Raw genomic sequence first — 12,432 nt, forward strand, 5'->3', positions numbered from 1 at the left:
TAGACGGGCACATCCCAGCAGTTGTGCGTGTCAGAGAGGGATCATGGAACCCTTTTCACGTGACTTTGCATCTGTTGTTACGCAGCATCACAATTGGAAGTGCAAGAAAATGAGGGGCGCGGCTGACTGGTAGTGTGGCTGAGCGGTCTAAGGCGCTGGGTTTAGACTCCAGTCTCGATAGAGGCGTGGGTTCGAATCCCACCGCTGCCATTTCTGCTGATCGTTTCCAACGACGCAGCTTGTTAAAATACTGTTTCGACTCCTGCTGCATTTCTGTTTAAAACCGAAAAAACATGTCTGTGCTTCCCGGGCAATTAACTGTGGTGTGGAAAAGTGCCGACTTTTCCGGTGTCTGTGCTGTCATGATCGTGCTCGCCTCCCGCGCGGAAAATCGCAAACAGCTCTGCTGTCCCAGACAAGTTGTGCGTTTACTGGAACCGAATGGAGGCTGTTATTTCATTGCTGCTGTGAAACAAAGTCCTGCGGGGGCTCGACTCGTCGTTATTTTGTTTTCTGCTAATGGGAAAATCGTTCCAATGAATTGCGATGTCACATGTTATTGAATTTCTCCCATTTCCTTTATTTCCGTCCTGGAGACATCGGAAGGGAAAGGTAATGTAATCGAGACTGTGATTGGTGAAATTCACTTTTTAATGGCCCATTCTTATTGTGTTCTTTCTTTCTCTCTTTTCAGCATTGTCTGGGAAGTGGTGGTGCACTCAGGCTCCAGTATGTTTGAAAGAGCAGTTTGGAATTGCCCTGTTGTTAGTTGTGAGATTACTTTATGGCTCATGCCCCCGGCCTGTCTCACATTTAGCATTCATGCTCGCTGTGTCTGAAAACGCATTTGGTTTGCCAGTTTTGTTTGTGTTCCGTGTTAAATGCTTTCTGTTTTGCGATTCGCTCAATACATTACGAATTAACAGGGTTTCTGAGGTAACTTCCAGCTGCAAAAATCCTCAACTGAGAATCTGGGAAAATTTCCCGCAGTATGGTCAGTCGGAGCAAAAGTAAGGAAGTCGTTCGTTTCTGCAGTGTTTCACAATGCGACTTGTCCCGTGAGCAGTCGAACAGACTAAATGATACTGCCACAGACTGCGACGGCAAGCTCCGCTAAAAAGTGATCCTTTACAGCCGGTGTAAGCAACACAATGTTATTGGCGCACACCGCGTGGAAACAGATACTTCGGTGTATCTCGTCCATGCTCACCACATAGCCATGATTAAACAAGTCCCATTAAACAACGAGCTATTGGAAACAGAAAAGTGAAAGGTAAAATGGCTTCAACGTTCAGTGCTGGATGCCACTGAGGCTCCGCAGAGGCGACTGCGGCTTGTTTCTGTAGTGTAGTGGTCATCACGTTCGCCTTACGCGCGAAAGGTCCCCAGTTCGAAACTGGCCAGAAACTGCTTTGTTCTTCAACTGCAGAATTTAACATGGACAAGAACGGAGCTTTCTTGATTGCTTTACCATCTGCAAACTGCCTTCGAATTTGCTTGAAAAAATCTGCTCTCGGAGTGAAATGCAATGCAACTCCATTTAATTACTGTGCAAAGTATTGTAAATTTTTCTCCAACTTGGTTGTGATCATATGCCATTCTGTTTGAGAGTGTAGTGGCCTTCTGGTCCTTCCACGAAAAGCAGTACCGCATTGGCATTCCTTGCGCAGGCGGCCCGTTTCCAAGACAGGGGAGAAGCTGATGCGCTGGTGTCACAGCACACCACGGATGCCTGAACTAATCGGTCTGTCAAATGTACCCCCAAAGTCGTCTATGAAAGACATCATTTGGAAGCTGTCTGTCGTTATTCAACGTGCGAGAGTTGGCACCAGAGGTCCTGAATCATGTTTTGGAGCAGTTCGCACGTTAGTGGCTCATTCAATCAGCAACAGCAATGAAAGAAATGACACTCTCAGGGGAACCTCTGCACCTGTGCTTTCATAGCGTCGCTAGTATTAAGGTGCGCCCCGAGATCTAAGCCACGTTGGAACTGAAACGGAGGAATCGACAGCGAGGCTACAGAATGACATCGCATCCATTTGGTTTTCTTTAAATCACTGACGAGCAGGAAAATGTAAACTGGGAGGGCGAGTGGAGAAGTGAGGCAGTTGCAGCTCTGGTGAAATTCCTTCTTTGTGATTCACTCAGCATACAGAGACGTGTGAAGGTGACTCAGACGTGAGAGCTCTTCACATCGAGAACAAAAAGCACTCAAGAGCAGTTAGCACCTCTTCCGGAGAGGGGGGTGGGGTGAGCTAATTACCTTTTGACTTCTGTTACTATGTTCAGAAACTGTCTTTTAGATTGATGTGAACAGAAACTGCATTTCTAATAAGCACCGTGGAATTTAGCAAAATTTATTGAGTCGCTTCTCGTCGACTCAGTTGGTATCCATGTGGCTCATATCCAGCTGTGAACATCTCTGCAGCGAATTGCACGGTTAAGGCAAAAAGACAAGGAAAGTGGCATCTCGAACCGGCTCCGAAGTCAGAGCATCCTCACAATGTGATCTGTCGTTCTCGGATTGTAATGCAACCTCCGGTTTTAGGGTGGAGAACATTCTTTGGGACTCTAATTCTGCAAAACAGACACAGTGACTGAAACGATGCTGCGCGGTATGATGTGGAACACGGCCTGCTCAGCTTTGTGCATTTTCCCTGTAGTCCGGTGTGTTTCATGTTCCGTGTAAACGTGAAAGGTGTCCTGTTTCGATCAAAGGGTGAAATCATTTAGCAAAGCAAGAATCGAAATTGCAGTAATGTCAAGCAGCTCATGGTAATTTGACCAAATCATAACCGATCGTATGTTCTCACGCACTCACAGATACATTTGTAGCTGAAAAGAGTCTGAGAAGATAGACTCAGCTTATTTATCTGGATTGATGGGCTATCATTATCTGCTGCGAAATTGATATTGTAGACGGGCACATCCCAGCAGTTGTGCGTGTCAGAGAGGGATCATGGAACCCTTTTCACGTGACTTTGCATCTGTTGTTACGCAGCATCACAATTGGAAGTGCAAGAAAATGAGGGGCGCGGCTGGCTGGTAGTGTGGCCGAGCGGTCTAAGGCGCTGGGTTTAGACTCCAGTCTCGATAGAGGCGTGGGTTCGAATCCCACCGCTGCCATTTCTGCTGATCGTTTCCAACGACGCAGCTTGTTAAAATACTGTTTCGACTCCTGCTGCATTTCTGTTTAAAACCGAAAAAACATGTCTGTGCTTCCCGGGCAATTAACTGTGGTGTGGAAAAGTGCCGACTTTTCCGGTGTCTGTGCTGTCATGATCGTGCTCGCCTCCCGCGCGGAAAATCGCAAACAGCTCTGCTGTCCCAGACAAGTTGTGCGTTTACTGGAACCGAATGGAGGCTGTTATTTCATTGCTGCTGTGAAACAAAGTCCTGCGGGGGCTCGACTCGTCGTTATTTTGTTTTCTGCTAATGGGAAAATCGTTCCAATGAATTGCGATGTCACATGTTATTGAATTTCTCCCATTTCCTTTATTTCCGTCCTGGAGACATCGGAAGGGAAAGGTAATGTAATCGAGACTGTGATTGGTGAAATTCACTTTTTAATGGCCCATTCTTATTGTGTTCTTTCTTTCTCTCTTTTCAGCATTGTCTGGGAAGTGGTGGTGCACTCAGGCTCCAGTATGTTTGAAAGAGCAGTTTGGAATTGCCCTGTTGTTAGTTGTGAGATTACTTTATGGCTCATGCCCCCGGCCTGTCTCACATTTAGCATTCATGCTCGCTGTGTCTGAAAACGCATTTGGTTTGCCAGTTTTGTTTGTGTTCCGTGTTAAATGCTTTCTGTTTTGCGATTCGCTCAATACATTACGAATTAACAGGGTTTCTGAGGTAACTTCCAGCTGCAAAAATCCTCAACTGAGAATCTGGGAAAATTTCCCGCAGTATGGTCAGTCGGAGCAAAAGTAAGGAAGTCGTTCGTTTCTGCAGTGTTTCACAATGCGACTTGTCCCGTGAGCAGTCGAACAGACTAAATGATACTGCCACAGACTGCGACGGCAAGCTCCGCTAAAAAGTGATCCTTTACAGCCGGTGTAAGCAACACAATGTTATTGGCGCACACCGCGTGGAAACAGATACTTCGGTGTATCTCGTCCATGCTCACCACATAGCCATGATTAAACAAGTCCCATTAAACAACGAGCTATTGGAAACAGAAAAGTGAAAGGTAAAATGGCTTCAACGTTCAGTGCTGGATGCCACTGAGGCTCCGCAGAGGGGACTGCGGCTTGTTTCTGTAGTGTAGTGGTCATCACGTTCGCCTTACGCGCGAAAGGTCCCCAGTTCGAAACTAGCCAGAAACTGCTTTGTTCTTCAACTGCAGAATTTAACATGGACAAGAACGGAGCTTTCTTGATTGCTTTACCATCTGCAAACTGCCTTCGAATTTGCTTGAAAAAATCTGCTCTCGGAGTGAAATGCAATGCAACTCCATTTAATTACTGTGCAAAGTATTGTAAATTTTTCTCCAACTTGGTTGTGATCATATGCCATTCTGTTTGAGAGTGTAGTGGCCTTCTGGTCCTTCCACGAAAAGCAGTACCGCATTGGCATTCCTTGCGCAGGCGGCCCGTTTCCAAGACAGGGGAGAAGCTGATGCGCTGGTGTCACAGCACACCACGGATGCCTGAACTAATCGGTCTGTCAAATGTACCCCCAAAGTCGTCTATGAAAGACATCATTTGGAAGCTGTCTGTCGTTATTCAACGTGCGAGAGTTGGCACCAGAGGTCCTGAATCATGTTTTGGAGCAGTTCGCACGTTAGTGGCTCATTCAATCAGCAACAGCAATGAAAGAAATGACACTCTCAGGGGAACCTCTGCACCTGTGCTTTCATAGCGTCGCTAGTATTAAGGTGCGCCCCGAGATCTAAGCCACGTTGGAACTGAAACGGAGGAATCGACAGCGAGGCTACAGAATGACATCGCATCCATTTGGTTTTCTTTAAATCACTGACGAGCAGGAAAATGTAAACTGGGAGGGCGAGTGGAGAAGTGAGGCAGTTGCAGCTCTGGTGAAATTCCTTCTTTGTGATTCACTCAGCATACAGAGACGTGTGAAGGTGACTCAGACGTGAGAGCTCTTCACATCGAGAACAAAAAGCACTCAAGAGCAGTTAGCACCTCTTCCGGAGAGGGGGGTGGGGTGAGCTAATTACCTTTTGACTTCTGTTACTATGTTCAGAAACTGTCTTTTAGATTGATGTGAACAGAAACTGCATTTCTAATAAGCACCGTGGAATTTAGCAAAATTTATTGAGTCGCTTCTCGTCGACTCAGTTGGTATCCATGTGGCTCATATCCAGCTGTGAACATCTCTGCAGCGAATTGCACGGTTAAGGCAAAAAGACAAGGAAAGTGGCATCTCGAACCGGCTCCGAAGTCAGAGCATCCTCACAATGTGATCTGTCGTTCTCGGATTGTAATGCAACCTCCGGTTTTAGGGTGGAGAACATTCTTTGGGACTCTAATTCTGCAAAACAGACACAGTGACTGAAACGATGCTGCGCGGTATGATGTGGAACACGGCCTGCTCAGCTTTGTGCATTTTCCCTGTAGTCCGGTGTGTTTCATGTTCCGTGTAAACGTGAAAGGTGTCCTGTTTCGATCAAAGGGTGAAATCATTTAGCAAAGCAAGAATCGAAATTGCAGTAATGTCAAGCAGCTCATGGTAATTTGACCAAATCATAACCGATCGTATGTTCTCACGCACTCACAGATACATTTGTAGCTGAAAAGAGTCTGAGAAGATAGACTCAGCTTATTTATCTGGATTGATGGGCTATCATTATCTGCTGCGAAATTGATATTGTAGACGGGCACATCCCAGCAGTTGTGCGTGTCAGAGAGGGATCATGGAACCCTTTTCACGTGACTTTGCATCTGTTGTTACGCAGCATCACAATTGGAAGTGCAAGAAAATGAGGGGCGCGGCTGGCTGGTAGTGTGGCCGAGCGGTCTAAGGCGCTGGGTTTAGACTCCAGTCTCGATAGAGGCGTGGGTTCGAATCCCACCGCTGCCATTTCTGCTGATCGTTTCCAACGACGCAGCTTGTTAAAATACTGTTTCGACTCCTGCTGCATTTCTGTTTAAAACCGAAAAAACATGTCTGTGCTTCCCGGGCAATTAACTGTGGTGTGGAAAAGTGCCGACTTTTCCGGTGTCTGTGCTGTCATGATCGTGCTCGCCTCCCGCGCGGAAAATCGCAAACAGCTCTGCTGTCCCAGACAAGTTGTGCGTTTACTGGAACCGAATGGAGGCTGTTATTTCATTGCTGCTGTGAAACAAAGTCCTGCGGGGGCTCGACTCGTCGTTATTTTGTTTTCTGCTAATGGGAAAATCGTTCCAATGAATTGCGATGTCACATGTTATTGAATTTCTCCCATTTCCTTTATTTCCGTCCTGGAGACATCGGAAGGGAAAGGTAATGTAATCGAGACTGTGATTGGTGAAATTCACTTTTTAATGGCCCATTCTTATTGTGTTCTTTCTTTCTCTCTTTTCAGCATTGTCTGGGAAGTGGTGGTGCACTCAGGCTCCAGTATGTTTGAAAGAGCAGTTTGGAATTGCCCTGTTGTTAGTTGTGAGATTACTTTATGGCTCATGCCCCCGGCCTGTCTCACATTTAGCATTCATGCTCGCTGTGTCTGAAAACGCATTTGGTTTGCCAGTTTTGTTTGTGTTCCGTGTTAAATGCTTTCTGTTTTGCGATTCGCTCAATACATTACGGATTAACAGGGTTTCTGAGGTAACTTCCAGCTGCAAAAATCCTCAACTGAGAATCTGGGAAAATTTCCCGCAGTATGGTCAGTCGGAGCAAAAGTAAGGAAGTCGTTCGTTTCTGCAGTGTTTCACAATGCGACTTGTCCCGTGAGCAGTCGAACAGACTAAATGATACTGCCACAGACTGCGACGGCAAGCTCCGCTAAAAAGTGATCCTTTACAGCCGGTGTAAGCAACACAATGTTATTGGCGCACACCGCGTGGAAACAGATACTTCGGTGTATCTCGTCCATGCTCACCACATAGCCATGATTAAACAAGTCCCATTAAACAACGAGCTATTGGAAACAGAAAAGTGAAAGGTAAAATGGCTTCAACGTTCAGTGCTGGATGCCACTGAGGCTCCGCAGAGGGGACTGCGGCTTGTTTCTGTAGTGTAGTGGTCATCACGTTCGCCTTACGCGCGAAAGGTCCCCAGTTCGAAACTAGCCAGAAACTGCTTTGTTCTTCAACTGCAGAATTTAACATGGACAAGAACGGAGCTTTCTTGATTGCTTTACCATCTGCAAACTGCCTTCGAATTTGCTTGAAAAAATCTGCTCTCGGAGTGAAATGCAATGCAACTCCATTTAATTACTGTGCAAAGTATTGTAAATTTTTCTCCAACTTGGTTGTGATCATATGCCATTCTGTTTGAGAGTGTAGTGGCCTTCTGGTCCTTCCACGAAAAGCAGTACCGCATTGGCATTCCTTGCGCAGGCGGCCCGTTTCCAAGACAGGGGAGAAGCTGATGCGCTGGTGTCACAGCACACCACGGATGCCTGAACTAATCGGTCTGTCAAATGTACCCCCAAAGTCGTCTATGAAAGACATCATTTGGAAGCTGTCTGTCGTTATTCAACGTGCGAGAGTTGGCACCAGAGGTCCTGAATCATGTTTTGGAGCAGTTCGCACGTTAGTGGCTCATTCAATCAGCAACAGCAATGAAAGAAATGACACTCTCAGGGGAACCTCTGCACCTGTGCTTTCATAGCGTCGCTAGTATTAAGGTGCGCCCCGAGATCTAAGCCACGTTGGAACTGAAACGGAGGAATCGACAGCGAGGCTACAGAATGACATCGCATCCATTTGGTTTTCTTTAAATCACTGACGAGCAGGAAAATGTAAACTGGGAGGGCGAGTGGAGAAGTGAGGCAGTTGCAGCTCTGGTGAAATTCCTTCTTTGTGATTCACTCAGCATACAGAGACGTGTGAAGGTGACTCAGACGTGAGAGCTCTTCACATCGAGAACAAAAAGCACTCAAGAGCAGTTAGCACCTCTTCCGGAGAGGGGGGTGGGGTGAGCTAATTACCTTTTGACTTCTGTTACTATGTTCAGAAACTGTCTTTTAGATTGATGTGAACAGAAACTGCATTTCTAATAAGCACCGTGGAATTTAGCAAAATTTATTGAGTCGCTTCTCGTCGACTCAGTTGGTATCCATGTGGCTCATATCCAGCTGTGAACATCTCTGCAGCGAATTGCACGGTTAAGGCAAAAAGACAAGGAAAGTGGCATCTCGAACCGGCTCCGAAGTCAGAGCATCCTCACAATGTGATCTGTCGTTCTCGGATTGTAATGCAACCTCCGGTTTTAGGGTGGAGAACATTCTTTGGGACTCTAATTCTGCAAAACAGACACAGTGACTGAAACGATGCTGCGCGGTATGATGTGGAACACGGCCTGCTCAGCTTTGTGCATTTTCCCTGTAGTCCGGTGTGTTTCATGTTCCGTGTAAACGTGAAAGGTGTCCTGTTTCGATCAAAGGGTGAAATCATTTAGCAAAGCAAGAATCGAAATTGCAGTAATGTCAAGCAGCTCATGGTAATTTGACCAAATCATAACCGATCGTATGTTCTCACGCACTCACAGATACATTTGTAGCTGAAAAGAGTCTGAGAAGATAGACTCAGCTTATTTATCTGGATTGATGGGCTATCATTATCTGCTGCGAAATTGATATTGTAGACGGGCACATCCCAGCAGTTGTGCGTGTCAGAGAGGGATCATGGAACCCTTTTCACGTGACTTTGCATCTGTTGTTACGCAGCATCACAATTGGAAGTGCAAGAAAATGAGGGGCGCGGCTGACTGGTAGTGTGGCTGAGCGGTCTAAGGCGCTGGGTTTAGACTCCAGTCTCGATAGAGGCGTGGGTTCGAATCCCACCGCTGCCATTTCTGCTGATCGTTTCCAACGACGCAGCTTGTTAAAATACTGTTTCGACTCCTGCTGCATTTCTGTTTAAAACCGAAAAAACATGTCTGTGCTTCCCGGGCAATTAACTGTGGTGTGGAAAAGTGCCGACTTTTCCGGTGTCTGTGCTGTCATGATCGTGCTCGCCTCCCGCGCGGAAAATCGCAAACAGCTCTGCTGTCCCAGACAAGTTGTGCGTTTACTGGAACCGAATGGAGGCTGTTATTTCATTGCTGCTGTGAAACAAAGTCCTGCGGGGGCTCGACTCGTCGTTATTTTGTTTTCTGCTAATGGGAAAATCGTTCCAATGAATTGCGATGTCACATGTTATTGAATTTCTCCCATTTCCTTTATTTCCGTCCTGGAGACATCGGAAGGGAAAGGTAATGTAATCGAGACTGTGATTGGTGAAATTCACTTTTTAATGGCCCATTCTTATTGTGTTCTTTCTTTCTCTCTTTTCAGCATTGTCTGGGAAGTGGTGGTGCACTCAGGCTCCAGTATGTTTGAAAGAGCAGTTTGGAATTGCCCTGTTGTTAGTTGTGAGATTACTTTATGGCTCATGCCCCCGGCCTGTCTCACATTTAGCATTCATGCTCGCTGTGTCTGAAAACGCATTTGGTTTGCCAGTTTTGTTTGTGTTCCGTGTTAAATGCTTTCTGTTTTGCGATTCGCTCAATACATTACGAATTAACAGGGTTTCTGAGGTAACTTCCAGCTGCAAAAATCCTCAACTGAGAATCTGGGAAAATTTCCCGCAGTATGGTCAGTCGGAGCAAAAGTAAGGAAGTCGTTCGTTTCTGCAGTGTTTCACAATGCGACTTGTCCCGTGAGCAGTCGAACAGACTAAATGATACTGCCACAGACTGCGACGGCAAGCTCCGCTAAAAAGTGATCCTTTACAGCCGGTGTAAGCAACACAATGTTATTGGCGCACACCGCGTGGAAACAGATACTTCGGTGTATCTCGTCCATGCTCACCACATAGCCATGATTAAACAAGTCCCATTAAACAACGAGCTATTGGAAACAGAAAAGTGAAAGGTAAAATGGCTTCAACGTTCAGTGCTGGATGCCACTGAGGCTTCGCAGAGGCGACTGCGGCTTGTTTCTGTAGTGTAGTGGTCATCACGTTCGCCTTACGCGCGAAAGGTCCCCAGTTCGAAACTGGGCAGAAACTGCTTTGTTCTTCAACTGCAGAATTTAACATGGACAAGAACGGAGCTTTCTTGATTGCTTTACCATCTGCAAACTGCCTTCGAATTTGCTTGAAAAAATCTGCTCTCGGAGTGAAATGCAATGCAACTCCATTTAATTACTGTGCAAAGTATTGTAAATTTTTCTCCAACTTGGTTGTGATCATATGCCATTCTGTTTGAGAGTGTAGTGGCCTTCTGGTCCTTCCACGAAAAGCAGTACCGCATTGGCATTCCTTGCGCAGGCGGCCCGTTTCCAAGACAGGGGAGAAGCTGATGCGCTGGTGTCACAGCACACCACGGATGCCTGAACTAATCGGTCTGTCAAATGTACCCCCAAAGTCGTCTATGAAAGACATCATTTGGAAGCTGTCTGTCGTTATTCAACGTGCGAGAGTTGGCACCAGAGGTCCTGAATCATGTTTTGGAGCAGTTCGCACGTTAGTGGCTCATTCAATCAGCAACAGCAATGAAAGAAATGACACTCTCAGGGGAACCTCTGCACCTGTGCTTTCATAGCGTCGCTAGTATTAAGGTGCGCCCCGAGATCTAAGCCACGTTGGAACTGAAACGGAGGAATCGACAGCGAGGCTACAGAATGACATCGCATCCATTTGGTTTTCTTTAAATCACTGACGAGCAGGAAAATGTAAACTGGGAGGGCGAGTGGAGAAGTGAGGCAGTTGCAGCTCTGGTGAAATTCCTTCTTTGTGATTCACTCAGCATACAGAGACGTGTGAAGGTGACTCAGACGTGAGAGCTCTTCACATCGAGAACAAAAAGCACTCAAGAGCAGTTAGCACCTCTTCCGGAGAGGGGGGTGGGGTGAGCTAATTACCTTTTGACTTCTGTTACTATGTTCAGAAACTGTCTTTTAGATTGATGTGAACAGAAACTGCATTTCTAATAAGCACCGTGGAATTTAGCAAAATTTATTGAGTCGCTTCTCGTCGACTCAGTTGGTATCCATGTGGCTCATATCCAGCTGTGAACATCTCTGCAGCGAATTGCACGGTTAAGGCAAAAAGACAAGGAAAGTGGCATCTCGAACCGGCTCCGAAGTCAGAGCATCCTCACAATGTGATCTGTCGTTCTCGGATTGTAATGCAACCTCCGGTTTTAGGGTGGAGAACATTCTTTGGGACTCTAATTCTGCAAAACAGACACAGTGACTGAAACGATGCTGCGCGGTATGATGTGGAACACGGCCTGCTCAGCTTTGCGCATTTTCCCTGTAGTCCGGTGTGTTTCATGTTCCGTGTAAACGTGAAAGGTGTCCTGTTTCGATCAAAGGGTGAAATCATTTATCAAAGCAAGAATCGAAATTGCAGTAATGTCAAGCAGCTCATGGTAATTTGACCAAATCATAACCGATCGTATGTTCTCACGCACTCACAGATACATTTGTAGCTGAAAAGAGTCTGAGAAGATAGACTCAGCTTATTTATCTGGATTGATGGGCTATCATTATCTGCTGCGAAATTGATATTGTAGACGGGCACATCCCAGCAGTTGTGCGTGTCAGAGAGGGATCATGGAACCCTTTTCACGTGACTTTGCATCTGTTGTTACGCAGCATCACAATTGGAAGTGCAAGAAAATGAGGGGCGCGGCTGGCTGGTAGTGTGGCCGAGCGGTCTAAGGCGCTGGGTTTAGACTCCAGTCTCGATAGAGGCGTGGGTTCGAATCCCACCGCTGCCATTTCTGCTGATCGTTTCCAACGACGCAGCTTGTTAAAATACTGTTTCGACTCCTGCTGCATTTCTGTTTAAAACCGAAAAAACATGTCTGTGCTTCCCGGGCAATTAACTGTGGTGTGGAAAAGTGCCGACTTTTCCGGTGTCTGTGCTGTCATGATCGTGCTCGCCTCCCGCGCGGAAAATCGCAAACAGCTCTGCTGTCCCAGACAAGTTGTGCGTTTACTGGAACCGAATGGAGGCTGTTATTTCATTGCTGCTGTGAAACAAAGTCCTGCGGGGGCTCGACTCGTCGTTATTTTGTTTTCTGCTAATGGGAAAATCGTTCCAATGAATTGCGATGTCACATGTTATTGAATTTCTCCCATTTCCTTTATTTCCGTCCTGGAGACATCGGAAGGGAAAGGTAATGTAATCGAGACTGTGATTGGTGAAATTCACTTTTTAATGGCCCATTCTTATTGTGTTCTTTCTTTCTCTCTTTTCAGCATTGTCTGGGAAGTGGTGGTGCACTCAGGCTCCAGTATGTTTGAAAGAGCAGTTTGGAATTGCCCTGTTGTTA

The 12,432-nt window shown here is 46.3% G+C and overlaps 6 non-coding genes across 6 annotated transcripts; all 6 read left to right on the forward strand.

Annotated features, from left to right (window-relative positions):
* Positions 1 to 128: 128 nt before the first annotated feature.
* trnal-uag (transfer RNA leucine (anticodon UAG)) lies at positions 129 to 210 on the forward strand. Its single transcript has one exon. It is a non-coding gene; the product is annotated as a tRNA-Leu (tRNA).
* A 2,834-nt stretch (positions 211 to 3,044) lies between these two features.
* On the forward strand, positions 3,045 to 3,126 carry trnal-uag (transfer RNA leucine (anticodon UAG)). The gene has a single exon. It is a non-coding gene; the product is annotated as a tRNA-Leu (tRNA).
* Positions 3,127 to 5,960: 2,834 nt separating this feature from the next.
* Positions 5,961 to 6,042, forward strand: trnal-uag (transfer RNA leucine (anticodon UAG)). Its single transcript has one exon. It is a non-coding gene; the product is annotated as a tRNA-Leu (tRNA).
* Positions 6,043 to 8,876: 2,834 nt separating this feature from the next.
* trnal-uag (transfer RNA leucine (anticodon UAG)) lies at positions 8,877 to 8,958 on the forward strand. Its single transcript has one exon. It is a non-coding gene; the product is annotated as a tRNA-Leu (tRNA).
* Positions 8,959 to 10,084: 1,126 nt separating this feature from the next.
* Positions 10,085 to 10,157, forward strand: trnav-uac (transfer RNA valine (anticodon UAC)). The gene has a single exon. It is a non-coding gene; the product is annotated as a tRNA-Val (tRNA).
* Positions 10,158 to 11,792: 1,635 nt separating this feature from the next.
* Positions 11,793 to 11,874, forward strand: trnal-uag (transfer RNA leucine (anticodon UAG)). Its single transcript has one exon. It is a non-coding gene; the product is annotated as a tRNA-Leu (tRNA).
* The last annotated feature ends 558 nt before the right edge of the window (positions 11,875 to 12,432 follow it).

Source organism: Chiloscyllium plagiosum, unplaced genomic scaffold, assembly GCF_037043375.1.
Source record: "Chiloscyllium plagiosum isolate Xiang-an unplaced genomic scaffold, Cpla_swu_hap1 HiC_scaffold_21, whole genome shotgun sequence".
Classification (NCBI taxonomy): Eukaryota; Metazoa; Chordata; class Chondrichthyes; order Orectolobiformes; family Hemiscylliidae; genus Chiloscyllium; species Chiloscyllium plagiosum.